This window comes from Stegastes partitus, unplaced genomic scaffold (assembly GCF_000690725.1).
Source record: "Stegastes partitus isolate 25-593 unplaced genomic scaffold, Stegastes_partitus-1.0.2 Scaffold810, whole genome shotgun sequence".
Classification (NCBI taxonomy): domain Eukaryota; kingdom Metazoa; phylum Chordata; class Actinopteri; family Pomacentridae; genus Stegastes; species Stegastes partitus.
Window position 1 is genome coordinate 224,587 of NW_007578541.1, and position 23,136 is coordinate 247,722.

The following is a 23,136-nucleotide window of genomic DNA, read 5'->3' on the forward strand; positions in this document are numbered from 1 at the left end:
CAGGAACACCTTTGAACTTTTTATCTGCACCTCGTACTGTTTTCATGGTGTGAGCTGAGACTGGTTATTCATGCCTCAAACGGCTGTTAACACTACAGTTAGGAACAATTTTGCATGACTTCACCTGCTGATCTCTGGCTCTGTGAGCTCCACTGTTAATTCAGAACCCTCGATCTCACAGGAAGTAAACAAACTGAACAGAGAGGGAGTCTGTATGCACCAGTCAGACTTACATATATATATCCTTTAGTTTAAAAAAATTATGAAAAATAATAACTAAAAGGCTTACTATGAAAACATAACTTAACAATTTCTATCACCATCCAGTCTGAAAAACCACTTTGGCACAATGACTTGTTTGGGGCACTTTTACTTACTTTGCAAGTTAATTACACAGAGAGTAGATGTAGTTGAGAAAGAAACAAACAGCACTTTATCCCTTGTAGTCAATGGTTGCTTAATGTTTTACACGCTCCTCCATCATGATAACTGTAACAAAAAGAACATATTGTATCCGTAACATGCACGTGTGTTTGTGCTTAATAAGAGAATACACATAGATATATTCCCACACAAAGTCACACAAACACACATAGCATTCCCCTAAGTTCATAGGCCAGTCCCTGTATCTAATCCCGGGCCTTTAGTGAGACAAAGGACTCTGTTCTCTCTACGGCCACCATGCTAATCTACCCTCCAAACTACAAAGACACTCCAGCCGACTGCTCCCTGCTTCTACAGGGATTATCATTCACTTATTGAACTGGGTCTTATAGGTTTGGAGAAAGAAAGCGAGAGAGAGAGATGCCGTATACAGTTTAGGGGAGCAAAAGGCACGAACCCACTTGAGTTTATTTTCTTTCACTGAACTAAAAGCGTGATTGAAATGTTAATATAGGAGAGCTGCAGTCCCATATTCTCCCCTCAGATAAATTTCTCCATCTGGTGATAAAAGTAGAGAGAAAAGGGGTTTGTAAAAAGACAGAAAGAATGAGTAAGAGCCAAAGAGAAAGAGTGAAAAAAAAAAAAAAGTGAGACAGCGAGAGAGGCTGGAATGTGGGAACAGCCAGTAAAAGCGCCCCATGTAATTGCCAGCGTAATCCTTGTAAAATAACCCAGCATATAGGAGGTGTGTGCATGTGTGTGTGTGTGTGTGTGTTGCATTGAAGTTTACAGAATTAAAGTTTGTATCTCCCTCCACTTATTTATTTATTGTGCCAATTTGATGTTCAGTGTTTCATTTGAAGTTCCTCAAGAGTTATTCGACTTTCAAGGTGATTAGTCAGCCGTTCTGATGTGTACTTGTTATGCCATTGCATCCCCCCCTGCCAATCCCTCGACTCACCCGTCTCTCCCTCACGTCTCTTTCTTCAACTGTTGGATTTAATTCCAGTCATGCCTTCGTTCTCGTACAAAGCATGCCAAAACTGATCATTTACATGGTGCTACTGAACCCCTCAGGAGGACAGTCAAGGGTAAAATCTCACAGTGCAACATTAATAGGATGAGGTTCATCTCCATAAACTTTAGTGGATTAGTACTCGAGTCTTGCAAGCATCAGGCGTTACACAAGTTTTACAACATTGCAAAACGTTTTTTTTTTTTTTCAACCTTGATTCTCATGCTTCCTCTCTGTCTCAATGACCTTTATGCAGAGCCGACGATGTCAGCATCACAATAAATTCATAAACTCCTAAACACACATACCCGTACAACATGCAGACCACACTAACACAGATCTCCCACTCTGAGATTTGAAAACAAATCAACATCCTGATTGGGTCATTAATCATGCATGAACAACACACACACACACACACACACACACACACACACACACGCATACCACGCCCCTTAGTTGTTTAGGAAATTAATTAGGCCACTGTTCAATAGTGGCTCTTAGCTTTAATGAATAGAGCTATAGAAAAGAAGGAGAGACAGCAGCAGTGGCCGAAGGGAGATGAGCGGCCTAAGAAAAATGAGCAGACTGGATATCGCTTGCTCTGGCTCTACCTTCGAGGTTAATGACCTCTCTTGGCAGAGCAGCACAGACTGTGGTGAGAATATTTCTCTGATAATTCAATGAATATCACTGTTTTTTGCTTGGGAAAAGTCACATTTGAATAAACACTGCTAGGGAGGCCCTGTTGTTTTAAACATGCAAAATCTGTATTCATTAGTTTACACTGTTAGAGCGCTTTTTCTACAACTCAGAGCAAAATCTTAAAGGTGCCATTTTTAATTAATCGGGAATTTCTGGAGTGTGCGGAGAGCCAACGGCCGGGTCTCAGTCGGCTCAACTGAAGGAGGATTGCTTCATCCAGCAACTTTTATAGTAATTAACAGAGTACCTTCTTCTTGAAATTTAAGCAACTATAATGTCTTGCCTCTGTCCATGTTGGCAGACTTTTGCTTTGTGTGGCAAATGTGAGCATTTTGACCTAATGAGTTAGTTTCAAACATATACTAGCCTTACGCTTTAGCACAGGTCAAATGTAAATTACTAGTATAAACAAGAACAAAAATCACAAATTTTTTCACCAAGCTGTTTTTTCTTCTTCTTTATTCCCATTTGGGTGAATAATTGATTGCATTTAAAGACGGACCAGTCCACCATGATGCCACCCACTCGTTTTCTGACCAGTGGTGTTGAAGCTCGTGTTCTGCCTCTGATTGTCGCTATCTTGGCAGTGCCCTACAAAGAGGTGGACATGAGTGGAGCTGAGACAGGGCATGGACAGGCAAATGTTTCTGGACATTGGACTATCCTATATCCACACCCACCTGCCACTCAAAGCAGCCATGCGCTCAATTGTGCGTAAATTTAAGCCTTAATACAATTTAAACTGGTTAGATATACAAAATTCACTCTCTTACAGTTGTAATGACCAAGGAAGTTAGCTATATAGTCTAAAACTGGCTGTAGACATGTTTATTTCTGCTGTGAATTTGGTCGTTATAACATGGGGCTCTTTAGGAACTAACTTGCTGTTGGAGCCAGCCTCAAGTGACCTTTCAAGGGACTTTAAAGTTTATTTGAATTGGCTTCATTTTTCAGCCTTGGGTGTTTGCCACTTGGGGTAAATATGCTTTGAATGTTTTGATACTCTCAGTGAAGAGGAACTGGACACATGGGTGTCTCGTTTTGTTATATGTGGTGCAAATGTGTCATTCCTCTGCTTGATTGGAAAGTCTTCTCTTTGGACAGTCAGCGATAACAGACAAACCTGTGGAAAACTCCTCCAAAATATGGATTTGCCTCGGTGGATAAAGTGTGCTGGCTGACTGCATCTTTCTGCTTGAATATTCCTTTTGTTCCTGCCAAAGGCTCGCTCTGTCACTGACCTGTTTGTAACCTCTCTGTCTCCCTCTCCCTTTTATTTTGGAGAGCGGTGATTACCATGCTGCTGATTCATTGTGGACACCCAGCACCACAGTGACGTAGGTGGATGTAATATCACACACAGACTCGACTACAGATGTGGCCCAATCACCACTGACATCACAGGTCAGCGGCCGTGTCTTGCATGCAGAGAAAAATCATGTAAAGATTATGATTCCATTAATGTTCAATCTTATTAGATTCTTTTCCAGCAGCTTGTATCACCTAATCCACTTGGTGATTCATTCCTGATGAGTACAAGCTCCTGATCAAATATCTTCTCAAAGTTCATTTGGTTTTACTTTGTGTTTTGGCTCCATCCCTCACTGATAAATGTTGTTTCTTGCTCCATAATTCTAATTTCCTGGAAAGAAAAAAAAAAAAGCCTTGATATTCGGTCTTTGACGAGCATTTGCTGAAGACTTGGCTCTTGATGTCTGTGTGTGAGCGAGAGGTCTTGCATGTGGGCCTTTCTTCTTCTGTGCAGATGCATGTATTAAATTTGTTTGAGGCTGTAGAAGCATCTGAAAGGACCTGTTGTATGTGTGCAAGTAATTTCTAATGTCCACCCCTCGTGTGTGTGCACATTTTTATGCTTTGTGTGTGTCTGCGGTGCATTATTGCCAGTGTGTGTGTGTGTGTGTGTGTGTGTGTGTGTGTGTGTGTGATGTCAGACCGATATGTGGTTTACATTAGTTCTGTTTGATGTCTCCATCAGAGGCCTCTCTCCTCCTACTTCAACACTACTGTTTCATCTGCACCAATCTGGTCCTGATCACTCTGCCTTTGTTTACTTTCAAAGACACTTTTCATTTCTCCTTGTTTCTATAACCCCCGCTCACCCACTCTGCCTGTCACTCACATTGTGTGTGTGTGTGTGTGTGTGTGTGTGTGTGTGTGTGTGTGTGTGTGTGTGCAGGTTTGAATGCCTTTTGTTCTCCGAGCAGATGTGTGTCAGAATCAAATGCTGATATGTCAAGGGTTTAGGGTTTTTGTTTTTTTGTTGTTTTTACATCTGTATGCCTGCCCTGTACTCTCGGTTTTACGCTTTCCTTTTCAATCATTTTGAGTAAAAACATTACTTGTTCTCAGGATGAATGTGTGAGGCCCTAATGGGAGATTTTGATTAAGATGTGAGGAGAAACATTCCCTTGAGTTTGAGTCCAAGTGTTAGTGCATGCTTTAATCTTTTGCTTAATCAAATGTTGGGAGGTATGAGCCTGTATGACGCCCACTGCCTGCGATTTACTTTGCAGAGTTCCACGCAGTTGGTCCACTGCAGTGAAGAGATTTGAGTTCAAGTGTGTTTACAATCATTGTTTTACTCTCCCTTATTCTCTCTCGTTGTCCTGTTTTTAACACTAAGTAAATGTTATCCTCTGAGGCAGGTGGATTCTTCCAAGAAATCAAGAGAAAATGCATCTTTCCAAGTTTTAAGATGTGTGCTTGTGGCTGATCAGTAATTGGTGGGACCGATCAACTTAATGTAAGAAACTACCAACCCTGGATAAGTGGAAGATAATGGATGGACGGGTGGATGGATGCTACAGGTGTGTTGTGTGAATGGCAGTGATAGAGAAATTTACCTGCCTAGTGCTTTTTGTTTAATACACAGCCGCTGTGCCAGGTTTGTAAAAAATTATGTACGGACAAAAAGTTACAATTTGTTTGAGTTTCCTGTGATTTGGATTTGGAGTTTGCATGTTTTCCCCGTGCAGCGTGGGTTCTCTCCAGGTTCTCCGGCTTCCTCCCACACAGTCCAAAAACATGTTGGTGATTCTAAATTGTCCGTAGGTGTGAATGTGAGTGTGCTTGGTTGTCTGTCTCTAAGTGTGGTCCTGCGATAGACTGGCAACCTGTCCAGGGTGTCCCCTGCCTTTGCCTTAAGTAGGCTGGGATAGGCTCCAGCGACCCTAGTGAGGATTAAGCGGTGTATAGATAATGGATGGATGGATGGATAAAACGTAGTGAAATATTCCAGTAGATTTTATCCGGACTGCTCATCAGATGGTCACATAACTTTGGTAACCTCCTCCTCCAGATGATTGCGACGTCAGAATTGGGGCAGAGGTTTGTCAGATGATTTCAATAACTTTTTCTGAAGCTGACAGTTGGACATTCACACCCTCTTCTCACTGCAACTGGTCAGCTGCCCAGAGGTGAGAAAAGAGCCAGGGGCTTCAAAATCTCTCTCTAGAAGTCTTCTTTCGTTGCTTACACAACTAGTTATCACATCTCTTCCGGTCTACGACAGCAAGAGTTTCACGTCACCTTTGATTGCACTTGAAGAAGCTGATTCTTTTCTTTAATAAGCCGGCTGGGTTTTCAATACCAAATTGTGCATATTTATTCCTGTGTGATCCACTTCAAGGACAAATCTTCATGATTTTGTTATGGGCTAAGCTTGTCTGATTTTTCTGACTCTAAATCGTGGTGACACAACAACTACTTGTGGTTCATATTAATGTTGTTTCTTTGGTGGCAAAACAGTTAAAATTTCATTTATAGTCATAAATGTTAAGACATAATGTAGGAAAGCTTCCTCTTTTTTTGGACAGATTTGAAGTCAACATTACTTCATAAAATTACATCCTATGCAATTAAATTGCATTCTCAAGTACGTTTTGAGGGGAAAATAACTCGTCATTGTTGACGTCGTAGGAAAGGCAGTCAGTTTAAAAGAGCCACAAATCAGCCTTAGAAGGTAGGAGGGGATGATGCAGGCAATGGTAATGAAATGAATGGTAAAGATAGATTGATTAGAAACGTATCCAGCAGAAAATAGGATCCTTTCAAAATGTAATTGAGAACAAAGTTCAGTTTTAGCGGAACAAAATTTTGTGGAGGCTGGGTTGTCAGATTTTTGGAGTGTTAGAAAAGTTCATGAGACCAAACCCTAACTGCAGGTCTTAGATGCAAGGCATCATCATGAATTACATTTACGCTGAACAACTGCACAGCTCACACAAAGACCTGCTGTGGAGGATTTAAGGGACTATCTTTCTCTGCACACTTTCCTCTTTATCTGCCTTAAACCTCCGTGCTCATCTCTCTATCTATCCCTCCTCTCAGAGACTTGCATGTGAGAGCTACATGTCAAAGACCCATTAATACTGAAAGCTGTAAACATATAGTGGAATTCATCTTCCCGACACAGAGTAATTCAACATGCTAATCATTTATCTCCCAGGGACGCCTTTTCTAACTCCACCCAACCCTGCAGGACACTTAATATCTCATACAGACACTGAGACATGAAGAAAAGGCAGAGTGGGAGAATCATGTTGTAACAGAAGGGAAGGATCTAATGTGGGAATGAAGACAACCTGCAGACAATGATCCAATTGAAGCGCTTTACTTAGAAAACTGTGTAAGCCAACGAGCCGTGTTTACATAGTTCTAATCATGCAGGCATGTTCGGAGGCTCATACATGAAGTAAGCCGGTGACATGAACATGTACACATTACTGACTCTTCTCTGTTTGCCCCTGATTACATGTGTCAACACCATGGCAACCGTAATGCTTAATTGTTGTTTACAAGGCGGGATGGCCTCTGTCATGAGGTGCAGCGATGAATCTGTTACTGCAGTGATGCAAGCATGATGCGAGCATGAACGCGTTAATTTTACCTACTTTTCCAACTAGTCACACTGTGGAACTCTTGTGTGATGCAAATATTCATTTACAGCCTTTAAAGTTAAATTCTTTCCATCTGTGACGGTATCTATGTGGTACAAATTAAGCAATCACTGCGTAATTAAGTAATTCTTTTGAGTCAGACCTTACTCTCTGAGATGCTTATATCATCACTGCCAATCATCTTACCACATTTCTGTAATGGAAACCACACAGTGGAGGACTGAGTTCTGATTAGATTGGATATAATTAGGTCACAGGAGTTTGAGATAATGAAAGTCAGAGTTGCTTCACTGTCGTCCCGCGTGTTTGGGGTCCTGTGGGACTGAAACAGGCCTGTTAAACTTTATTAGAGTGAACAGGCTTCCTGAGTCTACAGCACACTGGGCCTGGGAGAGAGACCCACAAACAGAGACCATAAACACAACAACAACAGCCTATTGTCTTTGCGAGTGGAAGAGTGAATGGATGACAGGATTGACGAATGAATGAATGGTCTGTTCTCTGTTGCTCTCATGGACGGAGATCAGTGTTGGGCAGAAAAGCATTAGTTAGAAACACGTTCAAGTAATGTCATTACTTTAACCTCTCAGAAACAAGTGGGTTAAGGGATTAGAAGCTTAAATTCATAAATACATTATAGCTACTAATCCCAGTAACAATCCATTACTTCTTCTGTCGTAGAAAGTGAGAGATACTTGAATTAAACTTAATGGATCAAAATCATATTAATGCGGTTCAAGAGAAGGATGCAATAACATTCATTAAATGGACCTTCAGACTGGCATCACTCACTAACCGAGTTACACTCAGTAATAAAGGAAATCTTTAACCGCTGATTTAGTTACACAGCTAGTTTTACTTAAAGTCTGATGGTTTGGACTCCTAGAAAGACACCACAAGGGTTAAGTTAGTTTAGACAGGACACTTTATCAGATTTAACCATTAATTTCAGAATGACATGCATTTGTGTTTGGCGGTGACTCTGCAAGCATGACACAGACAGTCCATGAGATCGCAAACCTCCAAACCTGCTCTCCCGAAGGGAATAGATGAGCAGTCACCTTGAAATAAAATGGAATTGAATACTTTAGCCTATGTGTGGTGACAAGCTTGTGGCATTTCCTTTGAATTATTGCAAGTATGCACACCCTTCACATCTGGATGCAGGGGTTCAGCAGCATTCCTAATGCACATAGATGAACATCTGGCAAGGCACTGTAATGGTGACTTGTTACAAAGGAAATACACTATGTGAGTCGTGAGACTATGGCAGATTATAAGTGGCGTCATGTCTGACGCATTACCTTTGAATTTTTGCAAGCATGCATGATCCTTATAAACTGACATGAAACAATTATATGTAGCTATCACAGATTATATGTAATATGAACTATTTGTGGCCTTTAAACTCTGTACACTATGGATGATGAGTGGAAGAAATGGGTTGTGTAGCTTAGGGAAGAGACCATGGTGTTGGCATGGGATGTGGAAGCAAGCAGACCAAGGCCTGGACAGGGCCTTCCCAGAGTCTGTGTTGAACAGAGGCTCGTTTCCGCTTGCATTGGTTAACAATCATCAAATCATAGAAGAGAAGGAACGGAAACCATATGAGCTCTCGCAATAAAGATTTATATAATTATTACCCATCTTTGAAAGTCTAAGGTTAATGGACTGCTTATGCTTATCTTAAGAGGAGACAGATATAGTGAGGTCATGCAAGGAACAGAATTTCTCAGTGCGTGAAATGAACTCCCCACAATGAACTCCCTATAAGAAACACCCTAAAACACAAGGAGGACTGTTATAAGAGGGTATCTACATATAGACTAAGCACCTGGGGCCTCATTTATCATCAGTGCGTAGAAAAGGCTCTAAATTCTGTTGTACGCATGAAATTTAAAGTATTTTCCGGAGAAAATACGCTTAGAAGCCCAGGTGGATGACCAGGAAAACAAGTCTTGGCGTCAAAACATCAGAGTGGTGGGACTCCCAGAAAAACTTGAGAGTGGCAACCCTATGTTTTTTATGGAATCTGTTCTTACTTAAGTTTTTGGAGAAGACAGTTTTCCCCGCAGGTTGATCATGCACACCGCACTCTGCGCCCGCCGCCATCACCTAACGCACCACCCAGAGCCATGATTGTCCACCTGCACCAATATAAGACGAGGGAACTGATATTAAAGTTATCCTACGAGCAATCGGGCCAGCTTACCTGCAGAGGGAACAAGGTCAGTTTCTTTCCTGATCTCAGCGTGGACTTGCTGCGGAGGAGAGCTGAATTTAATCTGGTAAAGAAGTTACTGCACCAGGCCAGTGTGAAGTCTTCTCTCGCCCATCCTGCTACACTCCGCTTCTCTTTCAATGGATCCAGACAAGAGTTCAAGTCTCCAGAGGCCTTTGTTACCCATCACATTCTGCCTGTAGCACCATCCCACATGGCAGACACTGAGCCTGCAGATGCTGCAGGTGCATCTCCAATGAATGAGTGAGTAAAGGAGTTGTCAGCCACCTGGTCGATATGCATTTTTCTAAAATTCCCTGTTGGAGTTGGAGTTGATGTGTTCTCCTATTGAGAGTGTTTATTCTGATTGTTTTCACACAGATTGTTAAGAGAAACTCCTAATATGTGTAGTGTGACCCAGAATGCGACAGATGAAGCGGGAGTGGTGACAAAAAAGGTTTAGAAACAGTGACCACCGAGCTTGCCTGGGATTAAGCCTCCGGGCCGCACGTAAGTATGCTAAATTTTTATGATCTGTCCAGATTATGAAAGAGTGCTTAACCCCCTCAAGCCAATGTCTCCACTCCTGGAGCACGAGAACGACTGCCAACAATTCTCGGTTTCCCACATCATAGTTCTTCTCCGCCAGGGACAGCTGTCTGGAGAAGAAGGCACACGGGTGAAGATCCTGTGTGGCTGGATCCCGCTGTGATAACACAGCACCCACACCAACATCCGAGGTGTCGACCTCCACCACAAATGGTAGCTCCGGATTCGGGTGTCGAAGGATGGGGGCGCTGGTGAACAGGTCTTTTAATTGTAGAGAGGCCGCCTCTGCCTCAGGTGTCCACCTAAAAGGAGACTTCACAGACATCAGACTGGTTAAAGGGGCTGCAACCTTACTATAATCTCGAATGAATCAATGATAAAAATGAGCAAACCCGAGAAACCTCTGTAGTTCCTTCCGGTTGGTTGGCTGGGGCCACTCTTGAACAGCCTGAATCTTAACAGGGTCCTGGTTTAAGCTGACCTTGAGCAATAATGTAGCCCAAGAACCTCACAGAAGGCACATGAAACTCACATTTCTCATTTTTCACAAACAGATGATTCTCCAGAAGCCACTGTAACACCAATCTGAAATGCTGCTTATGTTCCTCGAGAGAACTTGAAAAGATGAGAATATCGTCCAGGTAAATAAACACAAAATGGTTAAGCCTATCTCAGAATAGGTCGTTCATCATGGCCTGAAAAACGGCCGGGGCATTAGTAAGACCAAATGGCATGACCAGATACTCAAAAGTGTCCCAGGGGAGTATTAAAGGCCATCTTCCACTCATCCCCCTCTCTGATCCGGATCAAATGAGAGGCATTCCTTAAATCCAACTTCGTAAACACTTGAGCATGACATAAAGGTTCAAACGATGGGTCAATCAGAGGAAGTGGAGTCTTATTTTTAACTGTGATTTCATTAACTCCGCAAAAGTCAATACATGGTCTGAGAGTCGTGTCTTTCTTACTCACAAAGAAAAAAACGGAACGAATCAGACTGGCTGCCAGTAAGTCATTGATGTAGATCTCCATGGCCTCCTTCTCCGGCCTAGATAGATTATACAACCTACTGGTAGAGAGAGGGCCTCCAGGTAACAGGTCGACTGCACCATCGTAGGGGCGATGAGGAGGAAGGGTCTGTGCCAGGTCCTTGCTGAAAACAGAAGCTAAATCATGGTAACAGTTAGGAACAGTTGAGAGATCTGGTGGAGGTGGTGGTGGTTTGGAGATGTGAGAACTAGGTGTGGCTGCTTTGAGGCAACTAGCGTGGCATGCAACACTCCAACTTACAATCGAGGAAGACTTCCAATCGAAATGAGGGTTATGATGAACCAACCAGGGAATACCTAATACCAGAGGGGAGTAGGGTGATGGAATTATCAGAAAGGATATAGTATCACTATGATTGCCTGAAATAGCTAACTTGACTAGTTTGGTTCGATGAGTGATTCAGGTGATGAGACGGCCATCCAAGGCATTTGCATCCTTAGGCATCTCCAGGAGCTCGAGAGGAATCCGAGCTAAATATTTTCCCCTTCACAGAGGGACGAGGCAGGGGTGCCCCCTTTCCCTGTTACTGTTCGACCTGGTTCTGTTTGGAGATGGCTCCTAATTTACAGGAAGTGGACCCAATAAAGGCGACAAGGGAGGTGGGTGGTAAAAAGAGGGTTTTTAAACAGGGATGGAGTGAGGACACCAAGGAAGCAGGAGAGGGAAGTGCCGGTGCACGCTGGACTGGCGCTCCAGTGCATGGGGGGCGTGGCCAATCTACCGCTTGTAGGGGAGTGAATCCTCTGGCGCCGCATCACGGGGAGAAGCCAGCTTAAAAGGAGCACTGATTGCGATGCGGGACAGGTGTGGTGGATAACAAGCGAGCGAGTCCTCCTCAACCATGGCCCCGCCCAGCCTGAAAATGCAGAGCAAACTTAAAACACACAGGAAATCCAAATACCAAAACAAAGGCTCGAAACTAGAACCCCAACAGGTTCTTGAGCCCCTTGCTATCTCACTGCAACAGTGCCACTCATTTGAGGGGATAATCCACGGAAATACTGTACATAAAGTGCCATTATATGCTGATGATCTTCTCCTGTTTGTTAGTGATCCCATCTCATCAGTACCACAAGTTTTGTCTAAACTACGCCAATTTGGGAGAGTGTCTGGTTATAAATTAAATCTTGGAAAGAGTGAATTGTACCCTGTCAACATTGCAGCTCAATGGTTGCCCCTGTCTGCGTTCCCCTTCAGGAGAACTCTCATTTTAAATACCTTGGTGTAGTGGTGCCTAGATCCTTCAAAGTGTTTTCTTAAATTCAACCTAATGCCCCTGATTGAGAAATGCAAACAGGACCTAGAATGATAGTGCACCCTACCCTTATCAATGGCAGGTCGCATTAATTTAATTAAAATGAATATAGTTCCTAGATTTCTATATCTATTCCAGCATACTCCTGCATTTATCCCAAAGAAACAATTTGCAGTTATTGACAAAATTTTTTCAAAGTTTGTCTGGAACAACAAACACCCACGCATCATCAGACACTTTCTGGAGAGGCATAAGGGAAAAGGAGGAATGGCCATACCTAATCTTATGCATTACTATTGGGCATGTGATATTCAAAAAGTGATATTTTGGGTCCAGGGTTGCTCTGAAGGTATTGTGCCAGAATCGGTTGCAATGGAGTCCCATAACTTTCCTACTCACTCTTTAGCTTCATCAGCTATTCAAATCTTGGCAGCAGCCTCACCGGAAATCCTGTCTCATCCAATACACTTAAAATCTGGTAACAATTCAGGAACCATTTTGGTTTGCAAAGTCCCTCTTTAATGGCTCCTATTATGGCTAACCATCTCTTCACGGCAGCTATGATTGACAAAGCCTTCTGTGCCTGGCATGTAAATGGGATACATTTCATTAAAGATCTTTTTGTGGACGTTGTACTTGCATCTTTTGGACAGCTGGTTACGAAATGCAAGTTACCTTATGCTCACTTTTTTTGATATTTGCAGCTGAGGGATTTTGTCAAAAAACAATATAACTCCTTCCCCAAGAAGAGACATTGTTGTCTCTTGACGCTGATACAAAGGGAACATTTTATCAGATTTATGAAACTATTGGGGAGTTAAACCCCCGGGACGCAATGGGAACAGGACCTTGGTGCCTCTTTTTCAGACAGAACCTGGGATGACATTCTTAAAGAAACACATGCCTCATCCCCTTGTACCAGACACGGGCTCACACAATTTAAGATTCTGCATCGTGTTCACTATACAAAAGCTAAACTAGCCAAAATGTACCCAAATTTGGACCCAACCTGCGATAAATGTAAAATAGCCTCGGCTACAGTAACTCACATGTTTTGGTCATGCCCCTGTTTACATTTATTCTGGAGCTCAGTTTTCAGATCTCTGAATGAAGCCTATAGCGTACAGGTCAAGCCAGACTCTGACAGCAATTTTTAGTGTAAAACCAGAGAATGCTAGTTGGCCAGGAAATGTTTCAAAGGCCATCGCCTTTTGTTGCCTGTTAGCTCACCGTCTCATCCTTTTTAACTGGCGGAATTCTAAACCCCCTTCCCATGCCAGGTGGTTAAAGGATGTCATGTTCCATCGTAAACGAGAAAAGATCAAATTTAGTGTGAGAGGAAGGAAAGCAGAGTTCAGGAAAATGTGGAGCCCGTTTATATGCTACTTTTCTACAGTTACTGGGTTAACGAACTGGGATGACTTCTACGTAAAACGTAGGAATAGATGGGACAGCAGGTGTGTGTGTGTTTGTTTGTTTTTTAATTGTTTGTTTTGATTTGCTTTGTTTGTCTGTTTTGTTTTTGGTTTTCTTTCTTTCATGCAATTCTTTTCATTTCTTATTGACACTGCTATTCCAGCAAATTGTGGACTGTGGTGGGTAGTTGTTGTATTGTGCCGATCTGTTTATTTTAATTGTAAGTGTACCATTATACAAAAAAATCTATAAATAAATGTAAAAAGTGCTTTCAAGTGCATACAATTTTTAAAAAAAAAATGTAATTATATATATATATATGTGTGTGTGTGTGTGAACAAATAGATAGACAAAGCAATAAAAAGTGGTTTTACAAAAAACAAAACAAAACAAAAAAACAGGCCAAACGTGAATTCGTGTTCGATGCACAAATTGAAAAATCTGAACTGTAGAGATTCTTTGGTGACGTGAAGAACATGATTCATTCATTCTTTTGCAACTACATTGTGAATATTGATTGATTTACTCACCGGAGACAGATGGGCAGGTGCTCTGCAGCTGGGATAGAACGCCTGTATCCTGGTACCGATCCTCTCCAACAGGGTCCAGGTCAACCGAAAATAGCGCTGGAAGCAGCCGTCATCTGGGCGCAGCTCCTGGAGAAGGTGGTGGAATTCCCTGAGCTGTGCGTCTCTGGAGGATCCGATGGCATCTGGATGAATGATGCAAATCCAGACATGAATCTCGCCGCGTTAAACGCGCGAATGATGCTAATTACTCGCACAAATGAAGGGAGTGAACTCAGTGCATACAGGCGTCCAAATACACGCAAATAACGCGATAAATTTGCATCTGGTGTGACTGCAGCATTACTGGATTTTAAAATTGGCTGAAGAGGATGAAGTGGATTTTTTCAGAGTAACGGCGCTCCGGTCAACATGCGGGATTTAGGACACGTGATCATCAACTTCTGCAAGACTGATCTGCTTTGGTTTGAACGCTGCAATCCTACTTTAAAGACGGATAGACCCGCCCGGATAGGATCACGGTCAGAAGGTAAGAATAAATCTCCAAACACTTAGTTTTTAACCTGCATGATTGATCTCTGAAGATGAGATGAACAGTAGCAATGATTTGAGAATCTGTAGAGGCTGGTAGAGCAGATTGAATGAATGAACGCTGCCTCGGTTATAAAGCTGGTTAGTGAGTGGACTGGAGTTCAGTAGTTACAGATCGGATTGCTACATGACTCTGTCCGAACTATCCCAACGTTCCATTCAATGCTGCATAGTCAGTAAATCCCACCAGGGCTTCCTGCTTATAAACCAAGTTTTGTTTTCAATTTGTACACACTAAAGAGATGCAAATTTAAAGTTTAAAGCCACCTGTTGATGTTTTTTTTGCACCTGAAATTTCAGGGAGCAAAGTGCAATTACTGATAGATTATAGCTCTCAAGTATCACGCCCAACACTGATGGTTAAAAAGGTGATGGATAGATTTATTATAAGAGTTAATACGTTTGATCTTTGCATTTTTCAACAGCTTCACTGCACAACTGTTGCTAAGGAACTTGAGATTACATTCCAGCTGGCTTTTCACTATTTGATGGTGACAGTACACACTTAACATTGATCAAGTATTGGATTTCAAGAGAGGCCACCACAAGTGAACACTTAAAAAGGATTTCATTTACTGTTATCATAGATAGGTGCAATCAGCTCGGTAGTTTGCTGTAAGTGGAGCGCTGCGATTGTCCAATTAAAAGGAAAGTGTTCAAATTTACCTTCTCAATATATTTCAACATTTTCATGTCAAATAGTAAAATAGTTGACCTCAACATTTTTACAAAAGAAAAAATACTGTAGCTCTTTATTATAATACTGCCTCTTCTCTCCACGTAGCTCCCTAGCAACCCAGAATGAGTCCATGGCAAAATAAAGCTGTATAATTTCCACAGCTATCTTTAGCAAAGAACAATGAATTAAAACAAATCCAAAACATTTCTAGCTTCCCTCCTCCTCAAAGATCCACTATAATGAAATGAGCCAGAGTCGAAGAGTGTCTTTTGTCTTCATTTATTTACAGTTGTTAAACAGAATTGAAAACATTATCTAGCTTTATAGCTTTACCTCCAATATATGCGAAGCTGTGACTCAGTCCACAGTGTGCTTTTATCAGTCTGTATCTTTTACAGTCGCACCAAGCCATTGGTCCTGTCAGTGTTTTTGGTGTCTGAAGCAGTTAGTTGAAGAGAGAGATCTCTCTGACTGGCTGTTTTCATGTTATGTAAATCAGAGATTTCAACCTGTTGCAGCAGGCTCGACTAATTTCTACGTCCTTCACCTTTTTCACACAGACCGGAGTACTTCAAAAGTTCTCGGCCTCATGAGAAAACTTGACAGGAGAAAGATTGTTCTTGCATTATTTCTCAACACGGTCTCCTTTAACTTAAAAACACTTAGTCCACCAATGTTCAAGCTTCGCTATCCCTTCGCGGAAGAAGGTCACATCTTGAGCCTCCAGATTCTCCTCAGCAGCATAAATGACTTCGTCGTCACTCTGAAAATGGCGACTGTGTAAGTGAGATTTTAGTTATTGGAACAGATAGAACTCAGGCGGTGGCATGTTCGAGTGAGCAAAGATAAGGGCTGACAGTTGAAAGTCACGTTTAGCTGCTTCTGCCACCTGTGCTGTGTGGATGGACACATTGTCTCAAAGTGACAGCACGCCAAAGAGAAGCTTTCCTCTCCTTTTTTCTTTGATTGCTTCAAACATTTGAGTTTTGTGAACAGCGATATAAAGCTTTATAGGACACAGTTGTGCCCCAAAATGGGAGTTCCGCCCCCCTGTTTCTGTGTGAGGCCGAGAAGTTTTCAAGCACTCTTGTATTCTCACAACTGGTTCAACCAAGAACGTCAACAAGTCATTTCATTAAGTACCCTAGAACAACAATGTTAAAGCCCTCAAGCAAATATACTGTAGTGTAGTAATTACTACTCTTGTCATTCAGGGACAAAACGTGAATAAAGTCAAGTGATGTTCTTCTTGAACAACAAAGTCGGCATTGGCAATAGTTGAAACAAACAAAACAATTCCGTCCTGCAGATACAGTGTTGGGACAATGCGGCTTGTTTGTTTGGTTTGTGTATCTGTCATTTTCTTTTTTTAATTTATTGTGAATTCTTACCTCTACAGACACCATTTAGTGATATGAAGCTGAATAATGTGCTGTGTGTACATGGCCTGCACCTTGTTGGGTTCGTTATCACATTTGCAAAACAGCGTCTTTATCTATATGATGACACACTCCAGTCGACATAAAACATACATTTCCACCTCAAACGGACTAAAAGAATGAAATTATCTGTCACAAACAGCTGCTGTTACTTTACTAGAAGCACATTCACGGTGACATGCAGAGCACCAGCGAACAGTGATTCATCAGGACGAGTGCGTGGTAATAAAACGCCCATCGGGGTCTGGCTCGCAGCGCCGGTGCTGATGTGGGTTGTAACAACATCGCTGTGTGATCACTGTCCTGATTAGCTGATGCATCTATCACTGAGTGTTTAGACAGGACCAACGGCTCCGCTGACGGACATGAGGTCACTCCCCTGAGCAGGTGCTGAAGGGCTGGGAACATGGACGACACACATTACTGTTAGTGCAAATCACCGCTGCATGAATACAATTACACAAAGTTGTAATCAGAGAATCGTTTATTTGAGAACGTGATGGATGATAAACAGTCATCGTACTGCCCATGCTTTTTTTTTTTTTTTTTTGGAGTTTCCGTCGATGAAGTTTCTGTAGGTGTTGTCTCATCGCTCAGTCAGGCTGTCTGTGCCCAGCACGCAATATTCGTCATACTCACCGTTTTATTTCACATCATAACTTATTTGTGTGATGTAGGATAAAAAAACAACCAAGTCATGGGCGTGTGTTTTTGAAATACTGCTGTTTGCATTCATGTTTGCTCATAAGGGAATAGAAAACATCTTCATTGTCTTGAGAATAATAAAACATACATTCGCTCTCCTTTATCCCTGTTCATATTCTCTCAGAAGACTTTTACACTCCCTGTGCGTCTCTGCGTATCGCACTAATCATTGTGATCGCAGCAGCAGCAGGTGGAGATTTGTGTGTCTGCAGCCTTTTGGAGTTGATGAGTCTCCAGAGCCTCAGACTGATGGCTCCACTCACTCTCCCTGCTCTGGGAATAATCATTCCCTGCGATTTGGGAATGTTGTGTCAGAGACATTACACTCTGTCTTTGCTAATTAATCATGGACATGGACTTGGAGTATTTGTGTGTTTTCCATGCACACCTCTGCACGTCCTTGCTCTTCAATCTGATAGACATGAAAGCTCTTTGCTCCTGATCCATGCAAGGCGGTATCGTTTTCTGCACAACCTGCGAGCAAAGTTTGTTTTTTGCCTCTCTCTCTTTCTGTCTTTTGTGTCTTTCTGTCTCCCCCATGTTTCTCTCTCTTAATTGTTTCCAGAGTGTTTGTTTGGAAATTTGTTGAGTTCTCCATCACACGCAACCAGGACTGCAGCCAAGGCATTCCCCCTCTGTAGACACAAACATACACACACACACGTACACACAGAAAATACCACATTAAATCCTTCAATTCTTCTCTTGTGATGTCTTCACGGTGTCACTGCATGGAGTGAGTGTACGCGTGAGTGTGTGTGTAGGTTGTGTGTGTTGCACATAGCCTGTTTGTTTTAGGAGCCTATATAAATGGGGTTATTAACACCCCCCCCACCCCCAATTCAGAATGTATGTAATTAGACAGGATTGTTATTGGAGACACACAATATTTGTGTTTCCATCACTTCAGAGGACGTTTACATTAATTTCCTTGAGTCTCGCCCCGACCCAAATATAATCACTACTTACAGAGCACTTACCATAAACTTAACCTAAACCAAAACTTAAACCTTCATACTAAAATTTAATAACTCATATTATGGGAACTCGTCCTTGAGAGGGAGATGGGCCCCCGCAATGTTACTCAAGTTTATGTCCCCACAACATGAGTAACACAACCACACACACACACACACACACACACACACACATTATAGACCCGATGTTTGTGTTTGTGTTGTCATGGCGATGCCACTTTGTAGGTCTTTGTGTCTCAGTAGTGAGAAAGGTGAGCGCGCCACCCTTCCCTTTCCTATTCTCACGCTGCTCTGCTTTAGCATTTCTGTTTTTTGTTGCCTCTCCTCCCCTCTTTATCTCTATTCTTACCTTTTCACTGCGTTTTCTCTCAGGAGCATCTCAGGAGACGTGTTCAAAGTCTGTCTCCCGCTCATCCTCCCGCAGCCGCACATAGACAAATATTAGGATTCCTTTCATTTGCATTCCTTACCAACTGTGCACATCTCTCATCAGGTTTCACTGAGGCAATAGGTCAATAGGTCACATCATACACTCTCAGCGGGAACTCAATTTCCCATCATCCACTTCACGCTGAGCCGAACCTGTCCTCACGCTGCGGTTGGGATAAAAGCTCTGGAGCGAGAGATGAGATTTGACAGATGAGAAAAGAGACATAAAGATATACTACGAGAGACATATGGATGTGGCGAGAGATATGAAGTGGGACACGGGGGGGTGAGGGTGGTGGTTGGAGGGCAGCGAGGGAGGGAGGAGAGTGAGGGAAGGGAGGGACTGTAAGGTGCTTTCCCAATTCTTGAATTCATTGTTTTGCAAAACATATGGTCTGAATTTCTTCTGAGGCAAAAGAAGGACAAGATCACACAGTAGTGCTTTACACACAGGTCACACACACTCTCTCACACACACATACACACACACACACACACACACTCCACTTATAGCAGGCTATGAAGTCATGTCCCGCTTCAAGTGGGAACAGACAAAATGCAGCGGAAAATCGAAACCAGTGATGTGAATGAAATTTTTTTTATTGACTCTGCGTGCTTGCTTTTGTATTTATATACACAGCGGGCCATACTATGTGCATTTTTTTGTTTATTTTTACATGCGTGTGTGTGGGTCTTTAACTAATGTAGCACGAAAAGTAACTTAGCAAACACACAAAGCTTGTTTCAATCAGGTCTTGTGTCAATGTTTTTTGAATTATAAATGCATGTGCTTCCAAGCGATCAACCCATCAGCTGGCTCCTTTAATGAGGCTGTCAGGTAAAGCCCCGTGATAGGTGGAGACATGGTTGTTTAGGAAAGCTAATTGGTTAATGGTCCTTTTCCCAGATCTTTCATCACCCCTCGTTCCTCATCTGGTTTCAATCAAGAAATGAGCCGTTGCCTCGACTTCTCGCCTCTTTTTCTCTCTGTCTTTCTTTCTTTCCCTCTCTTCTCCTTTGTTTCACTGGACTGTCTTTTTCCTCTGTGCTCCATCTTTTTTCCCCCCGCTTGTTTACGGAAAAGGGAAAATCCAGAGGTTGTGACATACAAGATGAGAAAATTGTACATCCAGTGATGTTCCATTAAAGAAAAACCACAGAACACCCGTTCCCTTGCCCTGTCAAATAAATGTGCTATTGTGCCGTAGCATGCGCCATTTTATTACATGGAGGGAGCCAAATGTTAAATTGTTTGCACACAACATACTTGAACCATTACTCTGAGATGTCAGGTGGTTGTAAGTGCTGCTTCCAAGCTCATGATCCATTCTTTAATCCGTTAGCTGTACCAGCTTCATCCTGCAGAGGGTCACAGACAGCTGCAGCCTCTACCAGCTGACACTGGGTGGAGGCGGGGTGCAGCCGGTAAGGGTCACCAGTCCACCATGAGGGCACCACAAAGGCAGACAAACAGTGCATGCTCACATTCCCACCTACAGGCAATTTACATTCACCAATTAACCTCACATACTGTATATATCTGTAAAAAAATTTTGTTGTCGTTGTTGTTGTTTTTACTTTGGACTCGCTCGTAACTTTGGACGGATTTCACCTGGTCAGAGCAGACCAGAGCTTGAGGGACAGTGGTTCAAAGGTAGATTACTTGCCATGTATGTGAATGAGAGATGGTATAATGCTGGGCACGTTAGCATTAAAGAGCAGCGCTGCATGAACGATGTTGAACTGCTGGTGATTAGTTTGCGTCCGTTTTACCTGCCGAGGGAGTTTTTTGCACGTCCTGGTGATTGCAGTTTACATCCCCCCCTCGGCTGATGCCGCTGCGGCCTGGGAACTTATCCATAGTTCAGTGTCCCAGCTGCAAACAGCACACCCTCAGTCTGTGATCGTCATCTCAGGAGACTGTAATCATACATCACTCTCTACCACTCTCCCCACATTCAGCCAGTATGTGGACCGCCCAACTGGAGACGTTAGGGCCTTGGACCTGCTGCGTGTGGACACCAGGGATGCATATTACTTAATTTTTGTTAGTTTCTTGTATTTTCTGTATTTATGGATGTTGCTGTGGCGTGTAAATTCCCCCCAATGGGGGCTCAATAAAGTATTCTATTCTGTTCTATTCTATGAACATCTAAGAGCATTGTTGTACATATTTTCTCCATTTTGTTAAATTACCCATTATAACCAGTAAAATTAACATATATATATATATATATATATATATGTATTGTGTGTGTGTGTGTGTGTGTGTATTCATTTACATGTTAACTCTAAAAGAAAACTGACTACAACTGTGAATAATGTCTACATCAAAAATCTGTATGAAAAAAAAAATCCTTTTACAATGTGTGATCATAAAATGTGTTACTATATTTAAATAAGCTAAAAAAAAACAACAACAAACAATTATTTTTGCAGATATTTGCCATTATTTGAAAGACAAATTATGTATTTACAAATTGTCTCTTTTTTTTATCACAGAAAAAGTATTAATTTACATGTAAAAGTATCTGTAATTCTACAAATAGGGATTTTTGAAATTATTTTTTTTTACATTGTGTGATCATAAAACGATTGCTTTACTGTATATAAATCAACTTAAAAATATTATGGTATTTCCAGATTATTTTTACAGTTTTTGAACGTGTTACGTCCCAGCTCTTCTAGGGTTAAGGGAAGAGCATAAAACCAGTTATTTTTTGGTTCGGTAAAGTAATTTATTGCTTTGTGACATAATTAACTTTAGGAAAATACCGCAGAGGAAAGTGGGTTGGATGGTGTTGCTAAATCAGTGAACCAAATAAAACCAAAGGAGGTTTGACAGAGATGTAAACTTACTATGATAAGAATAACAAAAGCAAACGGCTAAGCTCCTTACCTAAACTGGTGGACATCGTAACAACACCACTGCTCCTAGTGTAAATAACAAAAAGTCATTAACAAATGGGTGGAGGTGTAAAGAATGACCTAAGCCTGGCCCAGTTTTCAGGCCGACAAATGAGGGCCTCAGAATGAGTAACCAGTTTATAGTGGCTACAGAAAACTCAAGACAACAAGTGACTACCAACTCACAGACACACAGCCGTTAGCAGGAGTTAGAGATTTACATAAAACACAAATGGATGGCACAAAGGCGAGCATACCAAACCACAGCCGCCCCAACTGATAGTTTGGCTGCAGGTTTATACCACAGTGGGGGGTTGCTGCAGTTTGATTGGAGGGGAGAACTGGGCGGCGGTCCAATCAACCAAGATGATAGATGAGGAGAGGAATGAAAGCGGAGGACTGGGGCTTTGGACCAATCAGCGAAGAAGACAGACAGGGTGTGGAGATGCTCCTCAATCAGCCATAATCAGAAGTCCTCACAAACCATCTCCCCACACAGCGGTCACTATTTTACCATTTTTTAACGTATTTTGCCGTCAGATTTTCTTTTGTGTGGTCTGATGGAAGAACCCAGTAGGAAGTTCATGATCAGTGCCATAATTCTTTAATTTTTTGATCAATCACACTATTTTTAAAGTTTTGTTTTTTTTTTTAAGTCCATTTTACCTTTGTATAGGACTGTCGAGAGGGAGAGGAAGAATGGGGGAAAGACTTGCAGCAAAGGGCCATGAGTGGGATTCGAACCCATGGCTGCTGCATCAGGGACTATAGCCCCTGTACATGGGATGCCAGCTCAACCAGTTGAGCTATAGTGGCGGCCCAACCATCCCATTTTTAATGAAGCTTTGAGACTTCATATTTAAGTTGTTTATGTTAACTGACAGACATCCTTATTTCAAGGTTAAATCTTTAACTGGTGAGCAAACAAAGAGTGATGTCGAGTGGCTTTGAGACGTGCTCCAGTCTTGAGAGAGAATTGGGGTGATTGATGTATAGACGCCTGTGATGGATCAGATTTTCAAAAATGATTTGCAGATATCCTGATGCAACAAAAATGCATTTCATCATCAGCATCCTTCATCTGCCCATCAATCAAGTTCTAGTCTTCTACAAGAAGGACATATTATCGACCTTGGTCTCGGCAAAATTAAACATATTTTCTCATTTTTTTCCCCCTTCACTGTTATATTCAGCATTTCATTGTGTGTGCTGCCAGTTCTATCATAAGAAATCTCAGCTCAGGTTGGCTCGTCAGAGGAATAATGGTCTTGCTTTGTCATCCGATACTTTGTTAAGTGACACTTTTTTGAAGTCTAAATTACAAGTTATAATCATTTAATGTTGAGATGGAAGTTTGAGCATCTTTAG

The 23,136-nt window shown here is 42.0% G+C and overlaps 1 long non-coding RNA gene across 1 annotated transcript in view; it reads right to left on the bottom strand.

Moving 5' to 3' along the window:
* Positions 1-11,464: 11,464 nt before the first annotated feature.
* LOC103365091 (uncharacterized) overlaps positions 11,465-23,136 on the bottom strand; it is a 16,172-nt gene continuing 4,500 nt past the window's right edge. The window contains exons 2-3 of the long non-coding RNA XR_520584.1: positions 14,045-14,226; positions 11,465-11,699 (exon numbers count right to left, since the gene is read on the bottom strand). This is a non-coding gene — a long non-coding RNA (uncharacterized LOC103365091). The remainder of the gene's footprint in view (positions 11,700-14,044; positions 14,227-23,136) is intronic.